The sequence below is a fragment of the Lutra lutra genome, chromosome 1, assembly GCF_902655055.1.
Source record: "Lutra lutra chromosome 1, mLutLut1.2, whole genome shotgun sequence".
Classification (NCBI taxonomy): Eukaryota; Metazoa; Chordata; class Mammalia; order Carnivora; family Mustelidae; genus Lutra; species Lutra lutra.
In genome coordinates, this window is record NC_062278.1 from 151,054,559 (window position 1) to 151,070,435 (window position 15,877).

At 42.3% G+C, this 15,877-nt stretch overlaps 1 protein-coding gene across 3 annotated transcripts in view; it reads left to right on the forward strand.

Moving 5' to 3' along the window:
• Nucleotides 1-6,301: 6,301 nt before the first annotated feature.
• CCDC13 (coiled-coil domain containing 13) overlaps nucleotides 6,302-15,877 on the forward strand; it is a 53,113-nt gene continuing 43,537 nt past the window's right edge. For all 3 annotated transcript variants that reach the window (XM_047739265.1, XM_047739278.1, XM_047739275.1), the window contains exon 1: nucleotides 6,302-6,388. The gene's annotated coding sequence lies outside the window, so the exon portion shown is untranslated. The remainder of the gene's footprint in view (nucleotides 6,389-15,877) is intronic.

The window sequence follows — 15,877 nt, forward strand, 5'->3', positions numbered from 1 at the left end:
ATAAATGTTCAATAAATATTTGTTTAATGGGAATAAATAGGTTTTGTTTTTTTGCATTTGAGTCAGTCCCCAGAAGTTCCCTATTTTTGATGAGCAACAGTGACATCTGGTGGTAAGAGTTGGAACTGAAATCTTCAAAGTACACGGCTTCTCTGTCAGGATTTTGGAGTAGTGCATCAGTTAGGGCAACCCTCTTGCCTCACAGATGAGGAAATGCTACTTGGAGAGTTTCAGGAACTTGAAATTTAGGCTCTATCTCTATGTACATCTACAGCGCATCATAATATACCTACTAGGCCAGAACAAAGCTGAATGAATAAGGTATTTTAAAGTTCTCCTGTGTCAAATGATAGAATTGCCAATTACTATTTATATACCTGATCCTCTTTGAAATAAAGAATTTTCTTTTAGCAAGGTATACATTAGAAATTTTTTTCCCTAAATTCAGCAGTCATAATTCTAGTTTGGAGGTCAGTGTCCACATGATCCCTTCAGAGGAACTCAGTTAACAGGTCCTCTCTAGTATTCTGAGCTGCGTATAATGGTATTTGGTTTTTTTCGTGTCTCCAGTGTAACTGAAGTGTCACAGACAAAAATTTCACAATGTGAGGAGGAGATGCCATCCTTCCTTTCATGGCTGTACCTAAACTCAGCCTGCACATAACTGTACTTACTGTCTTCCCCACTGGTGCCCCTTGGCTCACCCATCTCTGTCACTGACAACCTCCACCTCCCTCTGACCCTCTGGCCTCAAACTCTTAGAAATGTCTTTACTTTCTCCTGTGTTATCACTGTTAAACCACTCACCAAACCTGCCAGGTTTTCATAAACAGATTTGTCTTTTTCCACCTGTTGCTACTACTTTAAATGTAGGCCCTTCATCTCCTGTCCTGTGACCTACTTCAGGAGTGCCAAAGCCCTGTGCTCTCCACTGCCCCCAACACCTTTGCTCCTGTGCCACTGGTTTTCTGAGTGTTCCCTTTCCCCATTCCCAGATAATTAAAATGCACATCATAAAGACCCACCCCAAATTCTATTTTGTAAAGCTTCTCTGAACTCTTGTAGGCCACAGTGAACTTTCCCTTTTCTCATATCTTCCCATAATGAGTTGTAAATGCCTAAGACAACACTTTTGTAAGAAAAAAACAATACTTTTGTGTGCTGCTTTGCTGTATAGTAAACACTTCAGTACTCTTCTAGTTCCCCACAAAAAGACGCTGAAGTACATATTACCCTGACTTTATCCACAAGGAAAACTAATTTACTCAAATACATAAAATTGAAAAGTGGCAGAGCACAAACCTAGAGCCTTGGTCACATGGAGAAACTGCATGATGGAAGGGAAGGTAGATAAAGAAGGTACATACAGTAATAACTATTCAAGAAATAGAAGTCTTACCTTCATTTCCACCTTCCATCACACACACATGCATTCCTTCCCTATTCAGGTCCTAAGTCCAGTGTTTTTTTTCCAATGTGCCACAGCTGCTTTGTCCTCAGATTTCTTCATTTATGAAAATTCTCAGTATTTGTTGTGGCCTTTATGAGAAGAAAGGTGAATGAATTCTCTATATAAATGGTCTTTACTGTGAAGCTGGTAAAATAAAAAACTAATATGTACTCAAGGCACTGGGAACCTAATCAACAGGGAGAAACCAAGAATTCCTGACACCAGGTAACTCATCCAAGTGTTTTGAAAAACCATGATATGAGCCAAGAGTGAAATTGAGAAATTTTGAGTAAAATATAATGACCAGTCCATTATGCTGAAGGCTAGGAGGAGAGCCAAGGTAGATCTCATCCATCAGAGAGGTCCCTTGGAACTAAGGACTACTGAATCTTGGCAGAACATTTGAGTTTTCTAATAAGATCAACATACGATGAGTGAGATCCCCATATGTACAAACACATTTTAGATGAAATAGCACCATGAATAAAATAAGACTTGACTGTAGCCAAAATGGTGTTACACTAAAACACAAAGTGTACTGGGAGGGGTCTGTTAGAGGCTGAAAACCAGCAAAGAAAGCCCAAATCCATGGTGAGTTGAGGTGGAACTGACGTATATTTAGCACCTTCCAGCAAGAAGGATCTTGCCCCTGGTGAAAACGAACAATTTTTGTCTCTTGGAGGGGGGAGGGGTTCCTGATTATGAGGAATATTTTTATAAGGCTTAACACTGGGTCAAAAATATCTCAAGGCAGTTTGCCTCTGTTTGCTCTGAATCCATGCTCAGAATATCTTTCCAATGTCGCTTGGCTTTGTGGGTGTTTGATTCTGGGAAGGGAGAGGCTCTGGATATGGGTCACAATTCCCTAATGTAAACTAGTGGCTTAGTGCTCTGGTTTATATGTCAATCACTTAATGCCATGACTGCTGTTAAGTCTAGCCCCAGTAGACATTTATGGTATAATGACCAAATTAGATTTTGGACCTGCAAAGTTGAAGTCCATAAGTGGAGAGGTCTGAAATGTGTAGAGCCAAATGGCGCCTTAGTTTTAAGCTGCAGCAAAGCTTGCTCCCATTTTGACACAAAGCAGCAAAATATGTAATAATAAACCTGAAGAGCATTTCACAGTTTACAAAACACTTTCATGACCTATTTGATTGTCATGGTTATAAGAGTACTATTGTTATTTTAAGAAAATTGAGGTTTGTGACTTGACTAATGTCAGAGAATTCTTTCTTCTGATCATTTATTCAATTCAATTTTGCTTCTCATAGTAAGAATAGGATCACTGCTTATGTTATATTTCTTTGTAGGGCAGTGCATATAATTCCAGTGAGGGAAAATCTATTTGGTGACCTTATGATCATCTTTTAAAAAATAAATAAGCATGGATAAAAGTCCCGCTTTAAAGTTGGAGCTATGGGAAAGACCTAATTGAGGGATTAGGAAAAGAAGCAGTTAGGTCCACACACATCGGTGCAACTGATTTTTTTATTTTATTGTAAAATATACACAACAAAGTTTACTATTTTAACCTTAAGTGTACAATTCAGTGGCACAAAGTACACTTGACAATGCTGTGCAACTGTTAACGCCATCTGCCTCCAGAACCTTGTCATCGTGCCAAAGAGAAACTTAATACCCTTTAATAAATCCAGTTTCCCTTTTCCCCGGCCCCTGGCAACCTCTCTTCTACTCTTTATGTATTTGCCTTTTCTAGGTACCTAATATAAGTGGAATTATATAATATTTGTCCTTTTATGTCTGGCTCATTTCACTTTAGCATAATATTTTCAAGGCTCATCTATATTGCAGCATGTCAGAATTTCTTTTTTATGGCCAAATAATATTCCACTGTATGGATAGAGCACATTCTGTATATCCATTCATCTGTTGATGGACACTTGGGTTGTTTCCACCTTGGGCTATTGTGAATAGTGCTTCTATGAACATTGGTGTACAAATATCTCTTTGAGTTCCTGCTTTCATATTTTGGTTCTATACCCAGAAGTGAAATTCCTGGATCATATAATCCTATGTTTAAGTTCTTGAGGAACTGCCAGACTTTTCTATAGAAGCTTTACCATTTTATACCCCGCTAGCAGTGCATAAGGGTTGCTTTCCTCATCCTGATCTGCACTTGTTATTTTCCTTTTTTTTTTTTTTTTTTTTTTTGGTAGTCATGCTAATGAAGTGGTATTTCACTGTGGTTTTGATTTGTATTCCCCTAAAGGGTAGTGATGTTAAGCATCTTTCCATATGCTTGTTGGCCATCTTTTTTTTTGAGGAATTCATTCAAGTCCTTTCCTATTTTCAAATTAGGTTGTTTTGTTGTTGAGTTTGCTCAGCTGATTTTTGACAAAGGTTCAAAAGCAATTCCATGGAGGAAGGCTACCTTTCAACAATGGTGCTGTAGCAATTGGACATCCATAAGCCGAAGGTTGGGGGTAACCACAACCTCAACTTTACATTTCATGCAAAGATTATGTCAAGGTAAATTGTGACATAAAAATCTAACACTTAGAAAATCATAGGGAAAAATCTTTGGGATCCAGAGCTAGACAAGGGGTTTTTTGTTTGTTTATTTTGTTTTTGGCAAGGAGTTCTTAAATGATCCACAAAAGATTGATAAAATGGACTTCATCAAAACCAAAACCTTTTGTTCTGCGAAAGCCCATTCAAAGAAAATTAAAAGACAAGCTACAGATTGGAAGGAAATATTTACAAGCCACATATCCAACGAAGGACTGGTATCTAGAATATACAGAGAATTCTCAAAATTCTACAGATATAGGACAAAAGACATGAATACCAAAAATGATAGATAACAAGCAAATAAGAAAAATGCTCTATATCATCACCCAACATGCACATTAGAACCACAATGAGGTGTCACTACATACCTATTAGAATGGCTAACACAAAATAGAAAATTCATCAAATACTGGCAAGAAACTGGGTCACTCAATGTACAGTTGCTGGTGGGAATGTGAAATGGTACACCCACTCTAGAAAACAGGTTGGCTGTTTCTTTTCTTTCTTTTTTTTTTTTTAAGATTTTATTCATTTATTTGACAGAGATCACAAGTAGGCAGAGAGAGGAGGAAGCAGGCTCCCAGCCAAGCAGAGAGCCTGATGTAGGGCTCAATCCCAGGACCCTGGGATCATGACTTGAGCTGAAAGCAGAGGCTTTAACCCACTGAGCCACCCAAGCGCCCCTGGCTGTTTCTTATAGAACTAAACATGCAGTTGCCATACAACTGCACTCTTGGGCATTTATCCCAGAGAAATGAGAATTTAGGTTCACACAAAAAAACTGTACATAAATGTTCCTATCAGCTTTATTCATAGTATCCCCAAACTGGAAACAACCCAGAAGCCTTCCAGTGGGTAAATGATTAAACAAACTGGCATGTCCATACCATGGAAAACTACCCAGCCATGAAAAGGAGCAAATTATTGATACACACACAATAATTTGGATGAATTTCCAGAGAATTTCTCTGAGTAAAAAAAAAAAAAAAGAAGAAAGAAAAATCAATCCCTGAAAGTTAGATATTGTATATTTGCATAAAGTTTTTGAAATGACAACATTTAGAAAAGGAAGATGAATGGTTACCAGGGTTTAGGGACTGGGAGGTGAGAGAGGGATGTGAATGTGGTTATAATCCTCGAAGAGAGGGATCTTTGTGGTGAATGAAGTGTCCTGACTGTGGTGGTGTGTACAAAATCCTACTCATGTTGTCAAATTGAAGAGAACAAATTACATCACAAACATGAATACAAATGAAACATGAATAAGATAGGAGTATCAGTGTCAGTATTCTGATTGGTATTGCAAAGTGTGGTCTGGTGCCACATCTTTCTGAATGTCTATGGGGTGAATGCCTTATGAGGAAAAAAGAAAGAAAATCGATTATGAGATGTCTGGACATTTTCAAATTACAAAGGCCTGAATCAATACTTGGAAAGCTTCCTTCCATTTCCTTTCATAGAAATTTGCCTCCTACTTTCACATAGCCATTAATATGGTAGTGATTTAGGTTGGGCAGTGTCTTAAAAAAACAAACATACAAGTGTTTTTTCCACGATGAAAATAAACCATATTCATTATTTTTATTTTTTTTAAATAGTTGGAATATTCTTTTTTTTTTTAAAGATTTTATTTATTTATTTGACAGACAGAGATCACAAGTAGGCAGAGAGGCAGGCAGAGAGAGAGGAGGAAGCAGGCTCCCTGCTGAGCAGAGAGCCCAATGCGGGGCTCGATTCCAGGACCCCGAGATCATGACCCGAGCCGAAGGCAGCAGCCCAACCCACTGAGCCACCCAGGCGCCCCCATATTCATTATTTTTAAAATTCCCCAAAATGCAAGAAGAAAAACAGCACTGTAATTCCACCACCCAAATATAATCATTTTCTTTTAATATTTCTGTGTTCCTCACAGTCTTGTTTCTTTTTAAAAACAATTTAGCAATTACTATTTTGCATCCTGCTTTTTTCACTCACTATCACAACACAATTTCCCCCATTTTTCAAAGACCTGCAGAATACGTTAAATTTCGTGGTGGGATCATTTTCACCTCCCTTACAGGACAACTGAACGTGCATCTCTGCACAAAATGTTTAGCCGACGAAACTTTTAAAACATGTTCCAGAACCAGGTAACTGGGCCAACGTTAAAGTTTCAGGCACAAGACTCCTATTTCAGCCTACCGCCCCTATTCCCACCCCTCCTCAACCTGGTCCACAAACGCCACCGTCACTTTTCCAGCTCCCACAGCCCCCTCGGCCTCCGTAGACACGTGGAGACGTCACGCTGGTCGTGACGTTGCTGGTTTCCCTAGTGACGGTTGCTGGGGCAGCGCGTGCCGGCGTGGGGAAGAGGAGACAGAGCTGCTTTGGCCTTGCATGCAAGTGAGGAGCGGAGTGACGGCTGTAAGTGCTGGGAAGGGCGGGAGGTCCTAGGCTGAAGCCCGGGGAGCCAGCAGCTGCTGGGGCTGGGGGTGGGGGGTGCCGGACCTGGGTGGGAGCGCACAAGCTCGCCCGGGCATCCTTCCCTGCGGCTGCCCGGTGCTCACTGCCTGCCTGGCGAGCGAGGTCTCTCCCCACTTCATTCTGTCAATCTCCATGTAGAGCTTCCTCGCCTCTCCAAACAGAGACTTAGATTCCGTGTGTTTACAGGAGTTAGTGAGGTGCACAGAGGGATCAGCTGCCCAAAGTAACACAGTAGGCGCCATGGTCGGAACTCCGACCCAGGTCCGTCGGACCAGCACCCTCTTCTGGTTATCCCCTACTGCGCCGTACTGAGAGGTGGAGCGGGAACTAAGCGACTTGTTGCTATCCACTTCCCTCATATTCCCGATTCAGGGCCAGCCCCCACGGACCGAAACCCAGATGAGCGAGTCCCCTCAGAGCGGGACTCCCGCCGGGCGAACCAGACCTGTGCGCCCCACCCCAAACCCATCCCTACGTTGATGAGGGTCCTGACAGGCGACTAGTAGATGCACAGGGGTCTCAATTGGGAATCTCTTGGGCTTCTCCTCTCCACCCCCAGGACCCCAGGCTGTTGCTCGGAATACTCTAGGAGAACATAATAAAAAAGAGAAGGAAGAGGGAGGCTGGTGGAGGCAGAGAGGCTCGTGCCTGCGAGATGCCTCAGCCCTTCCTCCCTGGTGTCTGTTCCCAGTGCTCAACTGCCTCTGGGACCTTTGCTTTGCTTCAGGAGTAGCCTAGTGGGTAGGTGCCATTCTCCCCATCCTTTGGCTCCAAATCTTTCCTGAGCCTAAAGTTCCTTCCATGCAGACTTAGCTTTAACTTTAAAAAAAAAAAAAAATTTAATAAATAGGCTTTATTTCTTAGAGAAGTTTTAAGATTTACAGAAACATTGAACAGAAAATACAGAGTTCCTATATAGCTTCCCTTTTCCCCATTATTACCATCATGCATTGCTGTGATACATTGTTACTACCGCTAGAGCTATGTCCTTATTAACTTTAAAAGTCCATAGTTTACGTTAGGGGCTGTGTGAATGTGTGTGTTGTACAGTTCTGTGGGTTTTGCCAAATGCATAATGTCAAGTATCCACCATTCAAGTATCTTACAGAAGAGTTTCATTGTCCTAAAAACCCATTTGTGCTCCACTGTTCATCCTTCCCTCCCCTCTCCCCAAACCCTGGCCACCACTGATCTTTTTACTTCTCTGTAGTTTTGCCTTTTCCAGAATGTCATATAGTTGGAGTCATACAGAATGTAGCCTTTTCAGACTGGCTTCTTCACTTGGCAATATGCATTTAATTTTCCTTCACGCTTTTTCATGGCTTGATAGTTCATTTCTTTTCATCACTAAACAATATTTCCTTGTATGGTTGTACCAATTGTTTTTATCTTTTTCACATACAGGAGGATATCTTGGTTGTTTCTCATTTTAGGTAATTATGCATAAAGTTGCTATAAATATTCACTTACAGGTTTTTGTGTAGACATAACTTTTCAACACATTTGGGTTAATATGATTGTTGGATCATTTGGTAAGAATATGGTTAGCTTTGCAAGAAGCTGCCATTCTGTGTTCCAAAGTGGCTGTACCATTTTGCATTCCCACCAGCAATGAAGGAAAGTTCCTGTTGCTTTAAATCCTTGCCAACATTTGGTGTTATCAGTATTTTGGATTTTAGCCATTCTAATAGGTGTGTAGTAGTATCTCATTGTTTTAATTTGCAATTCCTAACTACATATGGTGTGGAACATCTTTTCCTATGCTTATTTGCCATCTTATATATCTTCTTTGGTGAGATGTGTATTCAGATCTTCTGCTCATTTTTTATTTGGGTTGTTTTCATATTGTTAAGTTTTAAGACTTCTTTTGCATATTTTGCATGCAGTCCTTTATCAGATATGTGTTCTGCAGTCAAAGTTTTCTCCCAGACTGTGGCTAGTCTTTTCATTCTCTTAACAGTGTCTTTTGAAGAGCAGAAGTTTTTAATTTTAATGAAGTCCAACTTACCAGTTTTTTCTTTCCTGGATCATGCTTTTGGTATTGTATCTTAAAACTCACTCCTAAACCCAAAGCCATCTAGATTTTTTCCCTATATTGTCTTCAAATAGTTTACAGTTTTTCATTTTACATTTATATCTATGATCCATTTTGAGTTAATTTTGTGAAAGGTGTAAAGTCTGTGTCTAGATTCATTTTGTTGTGTGATATCCAGTTGTTCCAGCACCATTTGTCAAAAACACTATTGAATTGCCTTTGCTTCCTTTCAAAGATCAGTGGACTCCTTTTGTGTGGATCTATTTCTGGGCTCTCTTAGTTCCATTCCATTGATCTGTTTGTTTTTTCCCCAGTACCACACTGTTTTAATTTCTGTAGCTTTATAGGAAGTTGGATAGCATCAGTCCTCCAATTTCATTCTTTTTCTTCAAAATTGTATTGGCTATTCTAGGTCTTATGACTTTTCATATAAACTTTAGAATCAGTTTGTTAGTAGCCACAAAGTAACTTGATGGGATTTTGACTGGGATTGTGTTGAAACTATAGATCAAGTTAGGAAGAACTGACAACTTTTTTGTTTGTTTGTTTTGTTTATTTGGGGGAAGAACTGACATCTTAACAGTAGTGAAGTCTTCCTGTTCATGAACATGGAATATTTATTTAGTTCTTCTTTGATTTCTTTCATCCGAGTTTTATAGTTTGCCTCATACAGATCTTTTACATATCTTGTTAGATATATAATAAAGTATTTCCATTTTTATGTGAATGCAAATGGTGTTACATTTAAATTTCAGTTCCTAGTTGTTCTTTGCTGGCATATAGGAAAACAATTGACTGTTGTTTACTAAACTTGTGTCCTTAACCTTGCTATAGTTGCTTTTTATTTTTATTTTTTTAAAGATTTTATTTATTTATTTGACAGAGAGAGAGAGATCCTAAGTAGGCAGAGAAGCAGGCAGAGGGGGAGGGGGAAAGTAGGCTCCCTGCTGTGCAGAGAGCCCGATGTGGGGCTCGATGTGGGGCTCAATCCCGGGACCCAGAGATCATGACCTGAGCCAAAGGCAGAGGCTTAAACCACTGACCACACAAGCACCCCTATAGTTGCTTTTTAGTTCCAGGATTTCTTTTTGTTCTTTTTGTTGATTCTTTGGGATTTTCTACATAAAGTCATGTCATCTGAGAACAAGAAAGTTTTATTTTTTTCTTTCCAGTCTTTTTCTCTCCCACTGCCAGAAGCAGGATTGGATTTTCCTCTGATTTTCACAGTGAGAATCTGGTAGGGTTCCTGGGGCTAAAAATCATAAAAGTATGAGGGCCCCCAAAGAACTAGACCCCTTGGAGTTTTAAAACTGCAAGCTAGTTCACACCGAGCCCCCAACAATTACTCAGTTACAGGTTAGTGTGTCTACTGATATCGAGTCTAGCTGTAGACTTCTGCTCCTAGTAAGCTAATTCTTTGTATTCACCTGACTCTCCAGTTTTCTGGGAGCAATTTGCCCTATGACCTCAACTGTCTAATGATTCTGAGCTCCACTGATTTCCAGTTGTTGATTTTTAGATTTTTTTCTTATTGTGAGGATAGAAATGATAGCTTCTAAACTCTTTACATGTCAGAAGTTCTGTTCAGCTTTAACTTTTAAAACTCTCTGCCCCTCCACATCCACTCCTTAAGTCCAGAACAAGTAACAAGACCCTGGTTATGCCCCAGAGCACCACATGTAGAAGGCCCAGTATTATTAAGATGGATTTTAAAAGATAATGCTTGTCTAAGCACTTGTTATCATTACTTATGAATAGCATGTTCGCAGATAACAGCTGGTTACCAAAGATGGTGGGACTAACAAAGGCCTAATTAGTCATTTTTCCAGAAATACTGAGCACCTAAATGTGTGCTAAATTCTGTTGCAGATCTGAAAGACAGCAATGAAGATGTGCCGTGTCAGGTAGCTTATGTACTAGTTAGAGAACATAGATGATAAACAGATAAAATGTTCTGTATATCAGACTTTGAAAAACATGATGGAGAAAAATAAACATGGGTAGGGAAGAGGGAGTTCAAGGGCTGGAAGCAGGGGAAGGGAATACAGAACTAGGTAGGGTAGGCAAGGAAGGCTCCCTGAGAACATGCCCTTTGAGTAAATACCTATCTACCTGTCTGGCAGTGGGAGAGGAAAAGTAACCATTACAGGTTGGAAAGGAAGAAATAAAATGATCCTGTTCCCAGATGACCTGATTGTCTGTGTAGAAAATCCCAAAGAATCAATAACAACGAGTACCTTGGAAAGAACATTCCAGCAGAGGAACAGCCAGCAGAAGAGTCTGTGAATTTGATGTGTCCTTGATAATGAAAGATGAGTTGGCAGAGGAACCAGATTACACGAGGCCCTATTTTTATGCTGAGGTGGGCATGGTCTGACTTATGTATTAACAGCGTGAGTGTTGAGAAGAGACCATGGGGTTGCGGGCAAGGGCAGATGTAAGGACAGAAATTAGGAGGCTATAGCAGGGATCAGGAGGTGGCAAGTGCTTGGGTTCTGGGTATATTCTGAATGTAGACCAAGAGAATTTGCTGATGGATTAGACGTGCAAGGGGAGTAGAGGTCTCTGGTCATTAGAGGCCAAGCCATTTTTCACTCTGCCACAGGGCCTCCACACATGCTGTCCCTCTGCCCCAAATGCTCTTCCTCTGCTTAGCTCTTACTCATACTTCAGGTCTCAGCTCACTTCCTCGGGACTTCTCTCCTAGATTCTCCAGACTATGTCAGACTCCCTGATGGAGAGTCTCAACCCTATGTCTCTCCTTCAGAGCATCCCAGTGACCATTTTATGCTTTTTTTAATGGGATCATTGGACCAATGTCTGACTCCTCCTCCAAACCACAAGCTCCATATGAAGAGATCTATCTATAGCTCTCTGTGCGATGCCAGTACACATTTGCTGAGTGATCTTTCAACCACACTCTCCAGGACCAAATGAAATCAACTTGAATGTCTTCGGTGCTATTTGCTCTAAGGCCAAAACAGCTGCTTGGCTTCTTTATTCATTTGTGGCATGCATGTCAACTTAGCACCGTACCCATGCTGGCTTATACTACAGAGACAAGATTCGAGATGAACATAAGATTTTCCACCTTGAGAGTACATGGAAGGTGACAGGAAGTCTTCCATTCTTTCATCTTGACTCCCCAAAATACAAAGCACAGGTATATCTTTGCTCCTGTTCTTAATGTTTACCAACCACATGGTCATGAACTAGTCAGGAATCAGGTGGGGCTAAAGGGTGTTTTGAAAAATCTAGCTTTAGCATTATTGTTATTTGCTTTTATAAAGTATAAGTTTTCCTTTCTGCTTCCTGGGAATCAGCATCCCCTACTGAGATCTGTGTTGTCTTTGGTCAAGGGTCTACCTTGATTTGTAATTAAGTTGTTTAGGAAGAGGAGGAAGAATGTGGTCTGGGGCCCATCTCGGGAGGTCTCTGGCATCCACCCTTCAGTGACCCCTAATTGCAGCCTCCTGCCCCCACAGCCTCTGCCCTGATCAGCCCACCTGCCTCTTTTTTGCTCAGACTCACCCATCTGTCACCATATCTACCTAGTAGTATCTGCTTACTTCTATCTGCTCCTGGCTATCTCTTCTTCCTCCATTGTCCCCTTCCTTCTCTCTCAGCTCCTTCCCAGACTCCTGCTCACCTTCTCCCCACTGGATTTTGTCCACCTCCCAATCTAGGGCTCCTGAGGTTCCAGCTCAGTCTGCCCTTCTGAGCCACAGACCCACCCAGCATCTCCATGTAGAAAGCCAAGGGAGTCTCAAATTTAGCAGTGCCTGGCACCAGGCTTGCCTGCAGTTTGGAAAACTCTTTTGCCCAGGCCCACCATCTCCCCAGCCACTTAAACCCAAACCCACTAGATTCCCCTCTCCTTCTAGGCTGCATCCTTGCTTCCCATCTCTTCCATTTGCCACCATTCCTGTTCCCTATTCTCCATCACCATGGCCATAGCCTTGTTTCAGGACCATGTTCCTTTCTGGAAACATCCTCCCAGCTAGGCCCCTTTGCCTCCAGCTTCACAAAATGCAAGTGTGATCCTGTCTGCACCCTCTGAACATCCCCAACATTCTCAGGATGAAGTTCAGGGTCCTTAGGTCAGATAAGGCCTTCTTTCCAGTCCCTCCCCAAACCTCTGCCCTGCCCTCTGGCCGTCCTGAGCCTTTCTCAGTTCCCCACACTCATCACATTCTCTCTGCAAATGCTCTTCTGACAGGACAGCCCTCTGCACCCCATCCCCCAACTCCAGCACCCCCTTTTCCCCACCCTAAGCCAGTTTCTTTAGTGCTCAGCTTCAGGCTGATGGAGGTGCTCTCTCCTGCAGGTCTCCCCAGCCCCTCAGACTGCTTACCTCCCCTCATTCTCAGGCCTACCTCATCGTTAGACTCACATGGGAAACTGCAAAAATAGATGTAAAAAAAAAAACCAAACACACAAATAAAATAAAAAATAAGTGAAAACACACAGAGGCCCAGGCCACAGCCCAGGTCAACGAAATCCAAATCTCCACTGGTTGCCAGCAGAGCACAGAGCAGGTGCCAGCAACCTGGGGGCTGATGTAGACCAGAGGGCCCTGTCTGTCTGTGGTGCTGTCTGTCTCTCACAGGCTTGACCGGGGTGAGGACACCCCATTTCATGGAGGAAAAAGATAATAAGAGCTAAATTGTCAAAAAAAAAAAAAAAAAAAAAAGAGCTAAATCATCAGGAGACCTTCTGGGCCAGGCACTATTAACACTTGCCATGCATTCTCTTGTTTACTCCGTGAGTGAACAGCCACCCTGTGAAGTATATAACGACTATCCCTCCATTTTACAGATGGGAAAACTGAAGCACAGAGATTAATTTGCCCAGGTAACAGTATGCATCTAGGAAATATCTGTTCCCCAGTGATTTCAAGTGCACATCAGGAACAGAAGAAAAGGCTTTACAAGTTACTCCTTGTTCATATATTCACTCAGTCACTCATTTTTAAGTTTTTGTTAAAAACTCATAGTTGCCCCCAATGTTACGTTAGTTTCAGGTGTATGACAGAGTGATTGGACAAGTCTATATGTTGTGCTGTGCTCACCACAATAAACGTGGCCACCATCTGTCACCATATGATGCTATTACAGTATCATCGACTATATTCCCTGTGCTGTACCTTTCATTCCGTGACTTACTCATTCCATAACTAGAAGTCTGTACCTCCCACTCCCCTTCACCCATTTGGCCCATCTCCCACCCGCTCCTCTCTGGCAACCACGTTTGTTTATTCTCTGTCTCATGCATTCATTTTTTCCCCTTCATCCTTGAGCACCTGCTACATTCTTTCAATGACAATTCTATAAATAACCAAAAGCCCATTCTGGGTGAGATGCTGAGAATTAAAAAAATAAGACCACTGCCCTTAGGAGTCCTCTTAGTAAAAGGAAGGAATAGAAACAAAATCATAGATAATTATAATACATTGAAGTAAGTTTTGTGATTAAGGGACACTCAGGGGATTCTAGGAGTCCACAGTGTGCCCCCCAGGGGAATCCTAAAGGCTAAAGAGTTAAAGGGGGAAAAGCCGGGGGAGGAAGGCATTCCAGGAAGGTAGAGAGGCTGAAGCAAGGCTCTGCGATGCCTCTAGGCTTGAGCATTAGGAGGAGTCACAAACACAGACATCTGCTGGGGCTGATGGGAAGTGAAAGTGGTTGAATCCAGCAGGTGTAAGAGAAAGAACAGCATTTCCAAGCAGTGACACCAGGTGGCTGATGTGCCGGCTGCAGCATCTTGGGGTGGTCTGGATGGTGTTAAGTGGGAAGAGCATAGGCTGCCCAGAGGGCACTCCTTCTGCCCAGACACTGCTATTCATGCTGGGCTATGGACCCAGAATGGCCAGACCTGTAAACTTTTTAAAAAGAAGCTGGAAATCTGGCTTTAATTGAAATCTGAAGATCTTTGAATGTTGGCAACAAATTCAGTTAAATAAAAGTTAAATAAAAATGTGGGATGGATGGCACCCTCGGGCCAGCCAGAGTACCCTCCATGAGTCCTGGCAGGGTCTTGGAGAGGTAGGAGCCATGTAGATCTGGTTTTAGAAAGGTCCTAAATGGCCATATGTGGTATAGATTAGAGGTACCGAGACAAGACCCGGAGCTAAGGTGGGAAGCAGGCAGCCAGAGAGATGGGGAGGTACTAGGAGCATACTGGGGCGAGCAGGCTGGAGATAAGGTGCAGAAGAGGTGACCTTGTGAGGTGAAGGAGTGGCTGGCGGCTTCCCCAGCCATATCATGGGGCTGAGGCACTGCGGGCCCAGCAGCCATGGGAGGTTTTCTGCTGATAGGTCACAGGCATCACTGTGAGGGACAGGAAGCATCTAGGTGTGGGGCAAGGAGGGGAGGAAGGGAGTCCCCAAGAGAAATCACCAGGAAGGGGGAAAAAAATATTTTGTTCCTGCCAATGAATAGCTAACAAAGTATCTTCACACAAACACCCACACACACCCCACCCCCGCTTTGCATTCGCCCCTCCCAGCACATCTGTGGCCTCCCTGTCATCTCATGCTTCTTGAAGAGGGGTTAAGATCCAAAGAGGTCTAGAAACACTCTGGACTCACACAGAGCCAAGTTCACTCTGAACCCTTGGTACCTTCTCAGCTTGGGCCAGGCAACTGGTAATCAGTAGCCCAGACCAGCATGTCTGACACCCAGGCTGCACCCTGACCTGTGACTTCAGAAACCCTGGGTGTGGGACCCAGGCACCAGGATCCTTACAGCTTCCCAAGTGGTTCCAGTGTTCAGCAGGGGTGGGAACTGCTGCTTTATATTCTAGGCACAGCCTCCAAGTTGCTCTTGACCCAAAATGATTATTAATAGCTCTCCCTTTCACTCTCCAAGGTGACCCAATTTGAAAAATGAAGTATATGATTGTCCCCTCTTACAATCTACGGAAATAGGGAATCACAGGATAAACTTATTTTTAAACTCTTGGGTTATATTTTCAAATAATAGGCTCAGTAGGGTTTTCTTCAATCTCTGAACACTTTTTCAGGTGAAATTCCCCTAAATTGGGTTGGCAAGCTAAGGTCCCACAGTCCCAATCCAGCCCACTGCCTGTTTTTGCAATAAAGTTTTATCTGAATGCAGTCACACCCACTCATTTCTGGCTTATCTAGTGCTACTTTCTGCTACAATGGCAGAGCACAGTACTTACAACAGAAACCATGTGGCCCACAAAGCCTAAAATGTTTACTGTCTGGCCCTTTACAGAAAAAGTCTGATTTGCCTGTTTGTAACATTGAGTCCAGTTGTTAAGTTACATTATATCTCTGGGTGTCCCAAAAGATGGGTTGGGAAATGGAATGACTAAGGTCAACCATGCAGGCAATCAGCCATGCCTATGTGATTGACCCCCCAATAAAAACC